General features: G+C 42.5%; 1 protein-coding gene and 1 pseudogene across 1 annotated transcript in view; one reads left to right on the forward strand and one right to left on the reverse strand.

The window, feature by feature from the left end:
- The window catches only part of LOC132884570 (contactin-4-like), a 196177-nt pseudogene that overhangs the window by 51362 nt on the left and 127405 nt on the right, over positions 1-17410 (forward strand).
- The window catches only part of LOC132885032 (uncharacterized), a 70492-nt gene that overhangs the window by 8707 nt on the left and 44375 nt on the right, over positions 1-17410 (reverse strand). The window lies entirely within an intron of this gene.

The raw sequence follows: 17410 nt of genomic DNA on the forward strand, positions 1-17410 counted from the left end.
GATCACAGTTAAATAATAATAATAATAATAATAATAATAATAATAATAATAAGTTCAACTTATATAGCGCCTTTCGAGAAACCCAAGGATGCTTTACAATTATCAACAAAGAAAAAAAATAATAACAATAAAAAATAATAAATAAATAAATGAATGAATGAATGAATGAATTAATTAATTAATTAATAATAAAAAATAAAAAGTCCACCAAGTAGGAGTCAGGATGTAATTCCAGTGGTGTAGCAGCCACAGTCCCACCAAAAGGCGCATGAAAACGAGTCCCACATCTCCAGCACAGCCGCTGTGACGCTGTCAGCCACATCGCTCAAACACCACGCCGTGGATCCACAAAGTGAGCACAGAAGCTCCGCCATGCAGAGCGCTGGTGTGTCCTAAACCGCCTGCACAGCTGCCGCGACGCCACCGAGCAACATCGCTCGGAACATCACGCCAAGCATTAAAGTGCAGAGCACTGGACAACCACGAATGTTAAATGAGCAGCGAGCTCACTGCAGTCCACAGCTGGGAGTGCAGGCATCACCCACAGCGAACCAAGGCCTAGAGGGAACCAACGCCCAAAACTGGGTCTGGAGCTACACCACAACCAGCAGACAAAACACTCAAACAAACATCAAACTACACAAACACACAGAAAAAAATAAAATAAAATGAAAATTGAAAAAGAAAGAAAAGAAAAATAAAATAAAAAAAAAAGCTCTGGTGAGAAGCGGCAGCCAGAATGCGCACGACGTACTCTCAACCGGAAATGGAAACCAAAAGTACCCTTATCCACTTCTGCTTGTACTGTCAGCACTAGAACAACTGAGAGAGGCCAGCATCTTTACAAAATTGGACTTACAGAGTGTGTGTAACTTGGTTCACAAATGTGAGGGTGATAAGTGGAAGACTGCCTTTAGCACCGCCTCTGGGCACTTTGAACACTGCATGATGCCATATGGCCTTTCTTGTGTGCCCAGCATATTCCAATGTCTGATAAATGATGTCCTCCACGACATATTGGGGCAATATGTTACCGGTATGGCCTATATAGACAACATTCTGATCTACTCCCTTGATGAAGCCACGCACTGCCACCATGTCACCTCAGGGTAGAGCCCTGCACTCCCGCGGGAGTCCCGTGGGACCCGCGGGACCCGACGCAAAGCAGTGTGGCGCGGGACAAATTTTGAAAGCTCATTGCGGGCGCGGGCGGGAGGGAGAGTGCACAATGCAGGAGCGGGCGGGAGAGGTGATAAGCTGCAGTCCTGCTAACTAAAAACATGTTTAAAATAAAATTTATAAATTATTAATTTATGTCTATCATATATAATTTGTGCTGGATATTTTATTTGGCATTAATAAAAACATTTTAAGATGCCTAAATTTGCGGATGTGGTCTAATCTCGCGTACATTTCCGATTCCTTTCCACTCTTCCGTGTTTGAGATCTCCGATCATGGCAGAAGCAGAGCTCCTCTAGTGAAGCTCACAGTGCTTCAGAAGTAAGTGCTGCTTTAAAAAGAAAGTGGGAGTGCGAGTGCACAAAGAGAATGCGCATTCACCTGTTCATTCTCGGAAGTGGGAGTGCGAGTGCGCAAAGCGAGAGCTGTCAATCAAAGCGAGAGCTGTCAATCATGAGCGCATGCAGCGCTCAACTTGGAATGTGTCAGCAGAATGTCAGAGTCTAAACAATAAACTTACAATAAACCTAACAATGCCACCTATAAATACACAACATGTAGATCTACGTAACGTTATCTGTGCCATCTCACAGCAGTTTGCTTAGCTATTTTTAATCAGGGCAAATAGCCTTATAGCCAAAACTAGTATATGATGCTTTGATTTATGGAGATGCCTTTTGTTTACATGTGATTTCCAAATGAGGGGTATTGCAATTTTATATTAGTCTAAATGAACATCTACACCAAGTTGCAAGCATCAGGGGAAGATTATGGACGCACCAAATTTGGCTTAACGGTCATTTAATGGTGAAATGCCGTTCGCACTGTCAGCCAACTTCGGGTTGTTTCTCTGAATTCCGAAAATAAATGAGACCATCCGAACACATCTGAAAACATCGTGGTTTGAACTGTGTTGGTTCAAATCAACTTGGTTCAGACCAAGTTGGTACTACAGCTTTGGGAAACAGTCGTTTTTTTGGATGTTAGTTAGTTCAAACTTGCATTGTACCATATTGGTTTAATGCTAACTTGGTTGGTTGGTTGTTTGGGAAATGCACCCCTGAACGTGAGCTGTAGATATTTATGCTCAAATCCACTCAAAGTAGGGGGCGGGGCACCATCACACTGTGTCTTTAAATTATATTAATTTCTTATAGGCCTACTTGTATTTCCTAGAATGTAAATGTGAGGAGTGACATATAAGCTATGTCCAATGTACAATATGCTTAATATCCACTGTAGATTTTGGTAGGTGTGTTGGGTATCTCTGTAAAGCCTCAGCTGCACATGCCGCCTGGCAACATGCACCCTCGCTACGTGCGCTAGGTGAAGGATCGGTCAGTGGAGAGCTCAGCTAAGCTCAGCATGTTTAATTCCCCAAGCCAATGACAAGAACTTTCGTGAGAAATAACGCATACGTCTGCATCATGCGGGATTTGCGGGCAGGAGCGGGATAAAATATGGCAGGCGCGGGCGGGAGCGGGACTGAAAATCATAATTCTTTGCGGGAGTGGGTGGGAGCGGGACTGCACAATGCAGGAGCGGGCGGGAGCTGGACTGAAAATTCTGTCCCACGCAGACCTCTACCCCAGGGCTCACCCGACTTCTAGAAAATCAGCTCTATGTAAAAGCAGAAAAGTGCAAGTTCCATGTGACCCAAATCTCATTCCTTGGATATATCATCAGTGCTAATGGGGTTGGTATGGATGCGAACAAGGTATCTGTGATTACCTCCTGGCCCAGACCCATCACGATAAAGGAGCTTCAACATTTCCTTGGATTTGCAAACTTTTACTGCAGATTCATCACAGAGTTTAGCACCATCACTGCTCCTCTCACCTCACTGCTAAAGAAGGGGTCCAAATGCTCCAATAGAACCCTGCCACAGGGAAGGCTTTTAAACATCTCAAGGCAGTGTTTACTTCAGCGCCCATCCTCTGACACTCCGATCCTACCAAACCCTTCATAGTGGAAGCAGATGTGTTTGAAATAGGGGTGGGAGGGGTTCTATCACAGTGCCTTGGGGAAAAGCCCAGACTGCACCCCATCACATTCTTTTCCAAGAAGCTCTCTCCAGGTGAACAAAACTATGACATTGGCAATCGAGAACTTCTTGTTCTTATGCTTGCCTGAGAAGAATGGAGACATTGGTTAGAGGGTGCCACCCATCCATTTGTCATCTTCACAGACCATAAAAAATTAGAATACCTCAAAACAGGTATGGCACGGTGGTGTAAGTGGTTAGCACTGTCGCCTCACAGCAAGAAGGTCCTGGGTTTGAGCCCAGCAGCCAACGGGGGCCTTTCTGTGTGGTGTTTGCATGTTCTCCCTGTGCGGGTTTCCTCTGGGTGCTCCGGTTTCCCCCACAGTCCAAAGACATATGGTTAGGTTAACATGGGATGGCCTTGGGCTGAAGTACCCAAGATTGGCGGCGCACACATATGCAGCAGCTTTGCTCTCCTATGATGAGCTCAATTTAGTTGTATATTTGTGCAGTGACAATAAAGGTATTCTAATCTATTCTAAAACAACCAAATGACTGAATCCCCAGCAAGCACGAAGGGCCCTGTTTTTCACCTGATTTCATGTCACCATTTCTTATCATCCCATGTCCAAGAATACCAAGGCCAACGCCCTTTCCAGATTGCACACAACAACTAGTGCTGGCAGTGAACCCACTCTCATTGTACCTTCCAACTGTTTCATTAATTCAATTACCTGGGAGATAGACAAAGCCACAGCCCAGGCCCAGCCACACAACCTTCCAGACTCCTGCCCCCCTGGCCATATATATGTGCCACCACATTTACAGGGACCGCTCATCACATGGGTCCCTTTATCCCCAGCAACTGGACATCCAAGCAGTCAGAGAACTGACCAGCCCCTCCAAAACAAGTATTGGTGAGAGAACATGCTAACTGAGATTAACTACTTCGTTTCCTCATGTTCAGTCTGCACTCAAGCTAAGGTACCCTGAGCTCCACCTGTTGACAAGCATTGCCCTCTACCAATACCGCAACAACCCTGGTCCCACTTAGCTATAGATTTTATCATAGATCTCCCCAAGTCTCAGAACCACACCATAATCATGGTGACCATTAATCGATTCTCCAGGGCACTAAAACTCATTCCCCTGCCTGGGCTCCCCACAACACTCGAAACTGCCAAACTCCTCTTCTCCCACATCTTTAGATACTATGGCATTCCAGAGGATATAGTTAGTGACAGAGGTCCTCAGTTTATGCCTCAGGTCTAGGCCAACTTCATAAAGAAGCTGGGGGTTTCGGTGAGTCTGACCTTGGTCTACCACCTGCAATCAAATGGACAAGTAGAATGTGCTAACTTGGAGATTGGGTGCTTTTTAAGAGTATTTTGTATGGAGAATCCACAGAATTGGTCCCTTTCTCCTATGGGCAGAATACGCCCAAAATTTGATTAAGTACTCAGCCACTCAGCTCACGCCATTCCAGTGTGTCCTTAGATATCAGCCTTCACTGTTCCCATGGGACAACTCCCTGACCCAAATTGCAGACATCAACTAATGGTTCAGGAGGCATGAGCAGGTATGGGAGGGAGTCCATCAATGCCTGGAAGAGGTAGCCAGCTGATACAAGTGCTATGCTGACAAGCATAGAGGGGAAACACCAGTATACTCTCCTAGTGCCTGAGTGGAGGTATCTAACAGAAATCTGCCCCAGACGAGCACATCCCACAGGCTCCAAGCCTGCTACATAGGCCCCTTTAAGATACTGAACAAAATAAATGAAGTTTCATACAAAATTAGAACTTCTGCCACTTTGCTGCATGGCCCCTACATTCCACATATCATACCTCAAACCAGACATTTAAGGTCCATTAGGCACCAACTCACCCATCAGTAAACCTCCACTACCACTGGAATTGGAAGAAGAGCCCATCTACCAAGTTTGCAAAATCCTATATTCCTGGTGCAGACAAGGTGGGTTAGAATGCCTGGTAGACTTGGATGGGTATGGCCCAGAGGAGCAAAGCTGGGTGCCAGCCAAAGACATCTTGGACCCACTCTTAACCCAAGAGTTCCACAGCCAAAATCCTGATAAGCCAGCTCCCAGAAAAAGAGGTTACCCCAGGAAGGAAGCTGCTCCCGGAGTGAGCACCTCGGGGGGGGGGGGGGGGTTCTGCCAGTAATAGCGCTGAAAGCATAGATTCAGAGCGGCCTTCCAACATGGCTGCAATGGACTACAACTCCCAAGCACCACAGTGCCCCTCCTTCACACCTGTTTCGCATTTCCCAATTACCCACCTACGTACATAAGTCCCAGGCAAACAGACAATAGGAAGTATTGCTCAGTGTTTCAACATGACCTTACCAAGCCTTGATTTCTTGTTTCCTTATTACTGACTATGACCTTGTGTTCCGTATATTCCTGACCTCGACCTAGTCACCCTCACAGTCCCCCCCCCCAATACACACACACACACACACACACACACACACACATATACTCTCAACATTCATTTGCACACTGAACTCAGGGACTGCACATTTCACTTTATCTCGCTCATTTGCACTATTCCACACTACCTCACCTTAACAGATATTAATTTATTGTTTATACTGCTTATATCATGTTTACCTGCTAAACCTCAAGTGCCCTTGACTGTTTATTTTATGTCCTTTTGCTCCAATTTACAGTGAGGCAAAAAAGTATTTAGTCAGCCACCAATTGTGCAAGTTATCCCACTTAAAAAGATGAGAGAGGCCTGTAATTTTCATCATAGGTACACTTCAACTATGAGAGACAGAATGGGGGGAAAGAATCCAGGAAATCACATTTTAGGATTTTTAATGAATTAATTGGTAAATTCCTCAGTAAAATACGGTAAGTATTTGGTTACCTACAAACAAGCAAGATTTCTGGCTCTCACAGACCTGTAACTTCTTCTTTAAGAGGCTCCTCTGTCCTCCACTCGTTACCTGTATTAATGGCACCTGTTTGAACTCGTTATCAGTATAAAAGACACCTGTCCACAACCTCAAACAGTCACACTCCAAACTCCATTATGGCCAAGACCAAAGAGCTGTCAAAGGACACCAGAAACAAAATTGTAGACCTGCACCAGGCTGGGAAGACTGAATCTGCAATAGGTAAGCAGCTTGGTGTGAAGAAATCAACTGTGGGAGCAATTATTAGAAAATGGATGACATACAAGACCACTGATAATCTGCCTCGATCTGGGGCTCCACGCAAGATCTCACCCCATGGGGACAAAATGATCACAAGAACGGTGAGCAAAAATCCCAGAACCACACGAGGGGACCTAGTGAATGACCTGCAGAGAGCTGGGACCAAAGTAACAAAGGCTACCATCAGTAACACACTACGCCACCAGGGACTCAAATCCTGCAGTGCCAGACATATCCCCCTGCTTAAGCCAGTACATGTCCAGGCCCATCTGAAGTTTGCCCGGGTGGTGTGTGGGATAATTGTCATGCTGAAAGACCCAGCCACATTTCATCTTCAATGCCCTTGCTGATGGAAGGAGGTTTTCACTCAGAATCTCACGATACATGGCCCCATTCATTCTTTCCTTTACACAGATCAGTCGTCCTGGTCCCTTTGCAGAAAAAAACAGCCCCAAAGCATGTTTCCACCCCCATGCTTCACAGTAGGTATGGTGTTCTTTGGATGCAACTCAGCATTCTTTCTCCTCCAAACACGACAAGTTGAGTTTTTACCAAAAAGTTCTATTTTGGTTTCATATGACATTCTCCCAATCCTCTTCTGGATCATCCAAATGCTCTCTAGCAAACTTCAGATGGGCCTGGACATGTACTGGCTTAAGCAGGGGGACACGTCTGGCACTGCAGGATTTGAGTCCCTGGTGGCATAGTGTGTTACTGATGGTAGCCTTTGTTACTTTGGTCCCAGCTCTCTGCAGGCCATTCACTAGGTCCCCTCGTGTGGTTCTGGGATTTTTGCTCACCATTCTTGTGATCATTTTGAGCCCAAGGGGTTAGATCTTGTGTGGAGCCCCAGATCGAGGGAGATTATCAGTGGTCTTGTATGTCTTCCATTTTCCAATAATTGCTCCCACAGTTGATTTCTTCACACCAAGCTGCTTACCTATTGCAGATTCAGTCTTCCCAGCCTGGTGCAGGTCTACAATTTTGTTTCTGGTGTCCTTTGACAGCTCTTTGGTCTTGGCCATAGTGGAGTTTGGAGTGTGACTGTTTGAGGTTGTGGACAGGTGTCTTTTATACTGATAACGAGTTCAAGCAGGTGCCATTAATACAGGTAACGAGTGGAGGACAGAGGAGCCTCTTAAAGAAGTTGTTACAGGTCTGTGAGAGCCAGAAACCTTGCTTGTTTGTAGGTGACCAAATACTTACCGTATTTTACCAAGGAATTTGCCAATTAATTCATTAAAAATCCTACAATGTGATTTCCTGGATTCTTTCCCCCCATTCTGTCTCTCATAGTTGAAGTGTACCTATGATGAAAATTACAGGCCTCTCTCATCTTTTTAAGTGGGAAAACTTGCACAATTGGTGGCTGACTAAATACTTTTTTGCCCCACTGTATGTGTGTGTGTATGTACAACCCCGATTCCAAAAAAGTTGGGACAAAGTACAAATTGTAAATAAAAATGGAATGCAATAATGTACAAATCTTAAAAACTGATATTGTATTCACAATAGAACATAGACAACATATCAAATGTCGAAAGTGAGACATTATGAAATTTCATGCCAAATATTGGCTCATTTGAAATTTCATGACAGCAACACATCTCAAAAAAGTTGGGACAGGGGCAGTAAGAGGCTGGAAAAGTTAAAGGTACAAAAAAGGAACAGCTGGAGGACCAAATTGCAACTCATTAGGTCAATTGGCAATAGGTCATTAACATGACCAGGTATAAAAAGAGCATCTTGGAGTGGCAGTGGCTCTCAGAAGTAAAGATGGGAAGAGGATCGCCAATCCCCCTAATTCTGCACCGACAAATAGTGGAGCAATATCAGAAAGGAGTTCAACAGTGTAAAATTGCAAAGAGTTTGAACATATCATCTACAGTGCATAATATGATCAAAAGATTCGGAGAATCTGGAAGAATCTCTGTGCGTAAGGGTCAAGGCCGGAAAACCATACTGGGTGCCTGTGATTTTCGGGCCCTTAGACGGCACTGCATCACATAGAGGCATGCTTCTGTATTGGAAATCACAAAATGGGCTCAGGAATATTTAAATGAGCCAAGGCTCATTTAAAATGGACTGTGGCAAAGTGGAAAACTGTTCTGTGGTCAGACGGATCAAAATTTGAAGTTCTTTATGGAAATCAGGGATGCCGTGTCATTCGGACTAAAGAGGAGAAGGACGACCCAAGTTGTTATCAGCGCTCAGTTCAGAAGCCTGCATCTCTGATGCTATGGGGTTGCATTAGTGCGTGTGGCATGGGCAGCTTACACATCTGGAAAGACACCATCAATGCTGAAAGGTATATCCAGGTTCTAGAGCAACATATGCTCCCATCCAGATGACGTCTCTTTCAGGGAAGACCTTGCATTTTCCAACATGACAATGCCAAACCACATACTGCATCAATTACAGCATCATGGCTGCATAGAAGAAGGGTCCGGGTACTGAACTGGCCAGCCTGCAGTCCAGATCTTTCACCCATCGAAAACATTTGGCGCATCATAAAATGGAAGATATGACAAAAAAGACCTAAGACAGTTAAGCAACTAGAATCCTACATTAGACAAGAATGGGTTAACATTCCTATCCCTAAACTTGAGCAACTTGTCTCCTCAGTCCCCAGACGTTTACAGACTGTTGTAAAGTGAAAAGGGGATGTCTCACAGTGGTAAATATGGCCTTCTCCCAACTTTGAGATATGTTGTTGTCATGAAATTTAAAATCACCTAATGTTTCTCTTTAAATTATACATTTTCTCAGTTTAAACATTTGATATATCATCTATGTTCTATTCTGAATACAAGATGGAATTTTGAAACTTCCACATCATTGCATTCTGTTTTTATTTACAATTTGTACTTTGTCCCAACTTTTTTGGAATTGGGGTTGTATATATGTGTGTGTGTGTGTGTGTGTGTGTGTGTGTGTATATATATATATATATATATATATATATATATATATATATCCTTGTGAGTGTTTAGTGTATGTCTATTTCTTATCTAGAGTGTTTATACTGATTATATTGTTTATTTCAGTTATTCTATTTTTATTTATTGCATTGCCTGTTTGCATCGTGGGTCAGAGAGGACTGACATTTCATCTGTGCTGTATGTCGAGCATGTATAGCATATTTGACAATAAAGTTGACTTGACTTGACTTTAGTCTACAATACCCTGTTCGTACATCGACCAACCTTAACCTGACCCTGACTATGCTTCCTGGGTTTCAACTTGGATTTGGTTACCAGTTTGCGATGCACCTGCTCTCCTCTGTGACTGCATTCAGTAAGTCCCTGCACCCTGACATCGGCAATAATTGTTAAATATAATATAATTGGGAGGTTGGCATGCACAGAAGGAGGCAAACCTATGCATTCTTAAATTACTTATTAAATAATCATGTATTTAAGGTGCTCCCCTGCAAATATTTTAATTGTCAAGTTCTTTGTGACAAATAAATCACCCATTTTTACGTGCAGTTGATATTCATTAGCTTTGTGCAGCATGCTAACCTCGACAACCCAGCTACGTATATATAACAGTAACTTATAGCTGTCCTTACCTTACTAGACCCCTTACATGCTTTCCAGTAACTTATTTGAAGAGTTTGAAGAACATATATCACATACAGATAGAGTGTCTGGTATTTCAGCCAAATAATTTGGAATAGTTAGACAAAAATTTTCCAAATTAAAAGTTCAAGAAAAAAAACCCCTCAGTTTGCTGAATTTGATGCAGTCATGTTTTGATTCAGAGACTGTGTTGATTTAATCAGTGTCATCTCTGTGTTATTGTCCCATCCATTTTGGTTCAAATTGGTTTTGTTGTTTGGAAGGTGTGCAACGATGCAAAATATATATCAACTAGATAGACCTCAACGCCAACAGCGTCAATGGGGATGCCTCCACCTGGTAGACTACACGCCTTATTAAGTTGTGATTTGGGGATGGACATTTGACCTCACAGTATTCTTGACCTGTGACCTTTTAACCTCAAAATCTAATCAATTCATGTTTGTCCCAAAGCGCACAAATGGTGAAAGTTTGGTGAAATTACTTGTATTAGCCTTGGAGATATTGTGCTCACAAGGTTTTTGGACAGACATTTGACCGCACAGTGACCTTGACCTTAGACCTTTTGATCTCAAAATGTAATCAGTTTATCTTTGTCCCCAAATGCACAAATGGTGAAAGTTTGGTGAAATTCCTTTCATTAGTCTTTGAGATATGGTGTTCACAAAGTTTGAGGATGGACATTTGACCTCACAGTAATCTTGACCTGTGACCTTTTAACCTCAAAATCTAATCAGTTCATGTTTGTCCCAAAGCGCACAAATGGTGAAAGTTTGGTGAAATTCCTTTCATTAGCCTTTGAGATATCGTGTTCACAAAATTTCGGGATGGATGCACGCACGGATGCACGGACAACCCGAAAACATAATGCCTCCTGCACCTTAAGGTGGCGGAGACATAAAAATAGATAATTTCTCTCAAATGCATGAAAATTAAAGTAACAAGCCTGAATTGAATATGAAAGGAGTAGAAAGTGCTTATTTGTGTTAAAATGTATGTAGGGAACAAAAGTAAAAGGTTGCCAGAAAAAAAAATATTCACTGTCTGCATTTTTAATGCTTTTGTTAGACCATGCCATTAAAACACTGAATGTTGAAAAAAATATTTTAAATGCATTCAGATTAGATTTACTATACTATACAGGGAGTGCAGAATTATTAGGCAAGTTGTATTTTTGAGGATTAGTTTTATTATTGAAAAACAACTATGTTCTTGATGAACCCAAAAGACTCAAATATCAAAGCTGAGTATTTTTGGAAGTTGGAGTAGGGCTTTCTTAGTTTTAGCTATCTTAGGAGGATATCTGTGTGTGCAGGTGACTATAACTGTGCATAATTATTAGGCAACTTAACAAAAAACAAACATATACCCATTTCACTCATTTATTTTCACCAGGGAAACCAATATAACAACTCAACATTCACTAATATACATTGCTGGCATTCAAAAAAACCCCAACAAATCAGTGACTAATATAGCCGCCTTTCTTTACAAGGACACTCAAAAGCCTGCCATCCATGGATTCGGTCAGTGTTTTGATCTGTTTGCGATCAACATTGCGTGCAGCAGCAACAACAGCCTCCCAGACACTGTTCAGAGATGTGTACTGTTTCCCCTCCTTGTAGATCTCACATTTGATGAGGGACCACAGGTTTTCTATGGGGTTCAGATCAGGTGAACAAGGAGGCCACGTCATTAATCTTTCTTCCTTTAGACCAGGGGTGTCAAACCTGATCCATAAAGGGCCTTGTGGCTGCAGGTTTTCATTCCAGCCATGCAGCAGCACACCTGACTTGGCTCATTCAATCAACTGAACTGTCTTCACACAGTCAAATACTTGCAGCCACACCCACCCTTGATTAAAGGGTGGGTGTGTCAGTTGATTGAATAAGCCAAATCAGGGTGCTGCTGCATGGCTGGAATGAAAACCTGCAGCCACACGGCCCTTTATGGATCAGGTTTGACACCCCTGCTTTAGACCCTTTCTGGCCAGCCATGCTGTGGAGTACTTGGATGCGTGTGATGGAGCATTGTCCTGCATGAAAATCATGTTTTTCTTGAAGGATGCGGACTTCTTCCTGTACCACTGCTTGAAGAAGCTGTCTTCCAAAAACTGACAATAGGACTGGGAGTTGAGCTTGACGCCATCCTCAACCCGAAAAGGTCCCACAAGCTCATCTTTGATGATACCAGCCCATACCAGTACCCCACCTCCACCTTGCTGGCGTCTGAGTCGGACTGGAGCTCTCTGCCCTTTGCTGATCCAGCCACGAGCCCATCCATCTGGCCCATCAAGACTCACTCTCATTTCATCTGTCCATAAGACCTTAGAAAAATCAGTCTTGTGATACTTCTTGGCCCAGTCTTGACGTTTCATCTTGTGTGTCTTGTTCAGTGGTGGTCGTTTTTCAGCCTTTGTTACCTTGGCCGTGTCCCTGAGTATTGCACACCTTGTGCTTTTTGACACTCCAGTGATGTTGCAGCTCTGAAATATGGCAAAACTGGTGGCGAGTGGCATCTTGGCAGCTTCACACTTGACTTTCCTCAGTTCACGGGCAGTTAGTTTGCGCCTTTTTTTTTCTACGCGCTTCTTGCGACCCTGTTGACTATTTTGAATGAAGCGCTTGATTGTTCGATGGTCACGCTTCAAAAGCTGGGCAATTTTAAGAGTGCTCCATCCCTTTGCAATATGTGTCACTATTTTTGACTTTTCTGAGTCCGTCAAATCCCTCTTCTGACCCATTTTGCCAAAGGAAAGGAAGTTGCCTAATAATTTTGCACACCTGATATAGGGTGTTGATGTCATTAGACCACACCCCTTTTCATTACAGAGATGCACATCACCTGGTATGCTTAATTGGTAGGAGGCTTTCAAGCCTATGCAGCTTGGAGTAGGCCAACATGCATAGAGAGGGTAATGTGGTCAACATACTCATTTGCCTAATAATTCTGCACTCCCTGTACAATAATCTGGGCGGCATGGTGGTGTAGTGGTTAGCACTGTTGCCTCAAAGCAAGAAGGTCCGGGTTCGAGCCCCGTGGCCAGCGAGGGCCTTTCTGTGCGGAGTTTGCATGTTCTCCCCATGTCCACGTGGGTTTCCTCCGGGTGCTCCGGCCCCCACAGTCCAAAGACATGCAAGTTTGGTTAACTGGTGACTCTAAATTGACCGTAGGTGTGAATGTAAGTGTGAATGGTTGTCTGTGTCTATGTGTCAGCCCTGTGATGACCTGGCGACTTGTCCAGGGTGTACCCCGCCTTTCGCCTGTAGTCAGCTGGGATAGGCTCCAGCTTGCCTGCGACCCTGTAGAAGGATAAAGCAGCTAGAGATAATGAGATGAGATGGGATACAATAATCTTTAGTTGACCCATTCACTTCAATTTCCAAAAAGAGTTTGATGTCCAAATTTTTCTTAGGTTTGCATTGAGCTCACAAAGTAAATGTTGATTGCAAATAAAGCAAATTGCCCTCATGCAAACTGTTTGTCAATATTGTTCAAATCATTTGGTTTATCCATTCCTTTTGTAGTACATGAACATTTGAGTATTACATAATAGCGGCACTCCAGTGGAGCACCATACCTAAGAAAAAATGGTAGCGGGGCTTCCGCGGAGCACCATACCGAAGAAAAAAATGGTAAACCCATCAAGTCGATTTTTTGTGGTTTGTCCATGTACGTGTACGTGTACCACCACTCATACACACCGCCTAGTGGTCAGTGTTAGTAATTACCAGTCATACACACTGCCTAGTGGCCAGTACTAGCCAGTAAAGAAATAAAACAAAAGAGACTGGCTATGATATAAGAAAATTCTACAACCCAGAAACAGATGGGAGCTCTGCTTTTAGGCAGTGCCTAAATCTATATATTAAGTCTTTACTTAAAGATGCATTCACAAAAAAGTGTCATATAGAGTCAATAAGTCTATTTATGGTTCTTTAACAACCCAAATGCCCAGACGATTCTGCAATGGTAATATGCAGTTTGCATCATGCTGTGTATTATTAATAAGCTTATTAGGTTAGCATTATATTTCCAAAATGAGATACTTCAGATAGGACATGTTTTTTTTTTAATCAACTTCTTTTGGGATAAGTGGGAAAATGACTATTTTAATTTCAAAGTTATTCCTGATTTTTTTTTAGCATTAGCCCCAATACTAACATGGCCCGATTGTCATATTGGACAGTCCATTGCGTTCTCTCTCTTGGAGAAGAGCAGATGGAAGCCCTTTTCCTGGAAAGATGAAACTCTATCAATCAAATGGCATCCTGGAGATCCCTTATTTCTGGCTGGAGGATGCTGGCTTTTATGAATGTGTGGCTGAGAACTCCAGAGGTCATAGTATTGCAAAAGGGCACCTCATATTTAATGGTAACTATAACTTATGAATAGGTTATAACAGAAAGAATAACACATATTTACTGACTGCTGAAAATTGGATGCAATTTGGGTGCATTTGGCTATAGAATGTCCACACTAGAACTACACTCTGTGACTACTTTGGATGAACTACAAGTCAATTCTACAAAAATGAATTACTTAATCTCATCTATGTAATACAATACTTAATAGCTCTGTTACCTTTACAGCAGAGAAATCAATACTAGATAATTTAATTGTATGTCAGAATCTGGGCAGCATGGTAACCACTACTGAATAATGAATAATGTGCAGATGAATATGCCTTCATGCTGGTTGGCCAGGCCAGGCTAATTAAAATGGCTATAGTGTCAGTCTTTAGTTTGGTGGCGAAAAGCAATTTCGCTACTGAGAATGGGCCATATAAAGACAGGCTGATCTGGAATTAATGTGTACCAATTAACCCCACTGTTTGGTGGTTTATGAAGTACTGAGCTATTCTCAAGTTAACATGAATTTTTACCATGAAAAATCAATGGACAGGGAGCAGGAAGGAGGAGAAAAGGAACTGAGAGAAAAGGGGAGAGAATAATGTTTTTAATAATTTAGTTTGTAGTCACAGAAGATGTGTTCTCTGCTGTCCTTGATTGTAGATGTGGAACATCTGCATTGGGCCCAGACACTGCGTGATGCCTTCATGGCCATCAATGCTGATCTGCACTGGGAGTGTAGGGCTAATGGAAAACCACAGCCTGTGTACAAATGGCTTAAGAATGGACAGGCCACGGTGTCAGAGGTGAGAAATTTTATTTGCTATACCTTCAATACTCCTCCAGTTATGTGCTTGATTTATATATGTCAGATGAACCTGTTTGATGAGATCAGTATGAAGATGTATTGATGAGTATCAATTAGTGGTTGTATTACAGTACAACCCCAATTCCAAAAAAGTTGGGACACTCATAAAACATCAATAAAATCAGAATGCGATAATTTGCAAATCATGGAAACCCTATATTGCATTGAAAATGGTACAAAGACAACATATCAAATGTTGAAACTGAGAAATGTTATTGTTTTTTGAAAAATATATGCTCATTTTGAATTTGATGTCAGCAACACATTTCAGAAAACTTGGGACAGGGACAACAAAAGACTGAAAAAGTTGTGTAATGCAAAAAAAAAAAAAGTAATTTGGTTAATTGGCAACAGGTCAGAAAAATGATTGGGTATAAAAAGAGCATCCCAGAGAGGCGGAGTCTCTCAGAAGTAAAAATGGGGAGGGGTTCACTGCTCTGTAAAAGACTGCTTGGGCAAACAGTACAACAATTTAAGAATAATGTTCCTCAATGTAAAATTGCAAAGAATTTGGGGATCACATCATCTATGGTACATAATATCGTTAAAAGATTCAGAGAATCTGGAAAAATCTCTGTATGCAAGAGACAAGGCTGAAAACTGACATTGGATGCCTGTGATCTTCAGGCCCTCAGGCGGCACTGCATTGAAAGCAGACACGTCTGTAGTGGAAATCACTGGATGGGCTCAGGAACACTTCAGAAAACCATCATCTCTGAAAACAGTTCATTTCTGCATCCACAAATGCAAGTTAAAACTAGATATAAACAATATCCAGAAACACAGCTACCTTCTCTGGGCCCGAGCTCTTTTATGATCGACTGAGGTGAAGTGGAAAATTGTCCCAAGGTCTGACGAATCGAAATCTGAAATTCTTTTTAGAAATCTTGGACATCACGTCCTCCAGGCCAAAAAGGAGAGGGACCATCTGGCTTGTTATCAGTGCACAGTTCAAAAGCCAGTGTCTGTGATGGTATGAGGGTGCATTAAAGGATATGGGACATGGATTTTTACCTGGGCATAATTATGTATAAAGGACATAAGAAATGCCATCTAAATCACTGCAGGGCGTCAAAAATGTGAAAATCATCACATTATTCAAGTTTTTCTATACATCAGCGTAAAACAAGGATTCGTTAATGAGCTAGGTGGTCACGTGACCCGTGACATCACAAAAACTTTCCAAGGAGCCAGCGCTTGGGAATCTAATGTAAACAGCTTACCGAAATGGACACCATCGACAGTGATATTCCCGATGTTTCACAGAGATGTGAAGTTAGACCCTATCAATTCGAACCGATAGCTGGAAATTCACATGAACATGGATCTTGTCTTTACTCTGACGGGTCAGATGATTCTGAGAGTGAGAGTTCATTCAATCCCCATGAAACTGAAAGCGGTCAGCTCGATAACACTTCCTGGTAAGTTAAAAACAATTCTGCTCAAAGGCTAATGATCTGTTGAAAGAAGTATTATTTTTGTATCATACACTGAAAGTTCATCATAGATCTAGCTAAAGTCCGTTGCAAGCTAGTTTTTTTTTTTGCTGATATTTTTCGAGATTGATTGAGATACAATGCTTCCAGAGTCCGAGATGAAAACATTCAAAATGGCAAAACGAGTCAGAATTATGATAATCAATAATTGATACACCCAAAATTATAATACTAATCCTTACCTCGGCTTTCAGTCGCTTAGCGCAGAGGTCTTCAACAGGGGGGTCGCGAAATCGCACCGGATCACTCATATCAACAAAAATATTCCTGCCCTGTCCCCTGGCCTCCGTGCAGGGATGCAAACAGCGCGCCTTTCGGCGGATGCTGCCTTTTTCACGGCTGAATCGCGCAGATCCGATTTAAATTTTTAAAAAAATAGCGATGTTGGTTCATGGAGCATGAGGCATGAAGTGTAAGGATGAGAGAGAGGCAGTTTGGGTCGGGAAGCTGCGCGCATTTGTGCAGCCTGGTGCAGGTGTGCGCGGCTTCCCGATTTTAACTGTTTTTTTTTCTCATCCTTATGCTTCCTGTTTCATGTTTCATGAATTAATATCGCTCAGTACCTGAGTATTAATGTTGAAAGAATCCTCAGTGAAATGGTCCGAATACAGTTTGTGGGAAACAGTAGCTGCAAAGTTTTTTTTCAACAGGTGTTCTGTAAAGTTGTCCTACCAAGCCTACTGCGCATGCGCGAAGCCTACTGCGCATGCACAGGTGAGCCCACACTTTCCTCAGCTTCGGGTCCTTGGGGAATGCAAAAAAA

Source organism: Neoarius graeffei, chromosome 4 (assembly GCF_027579695.1).
Source record: "Neoarius graeffei isolate fNeoGra1 chromosome 4, fNeoGra1.pri, whole genome shotgun sequence".
Classification (NCBI taxonomy): domain Eukaryota; kingdom Metazoa; phylum Chordata; class Actinopteri; order Siluriformes; family Ariidae; genus Neoarius; species Neoarius graeffei.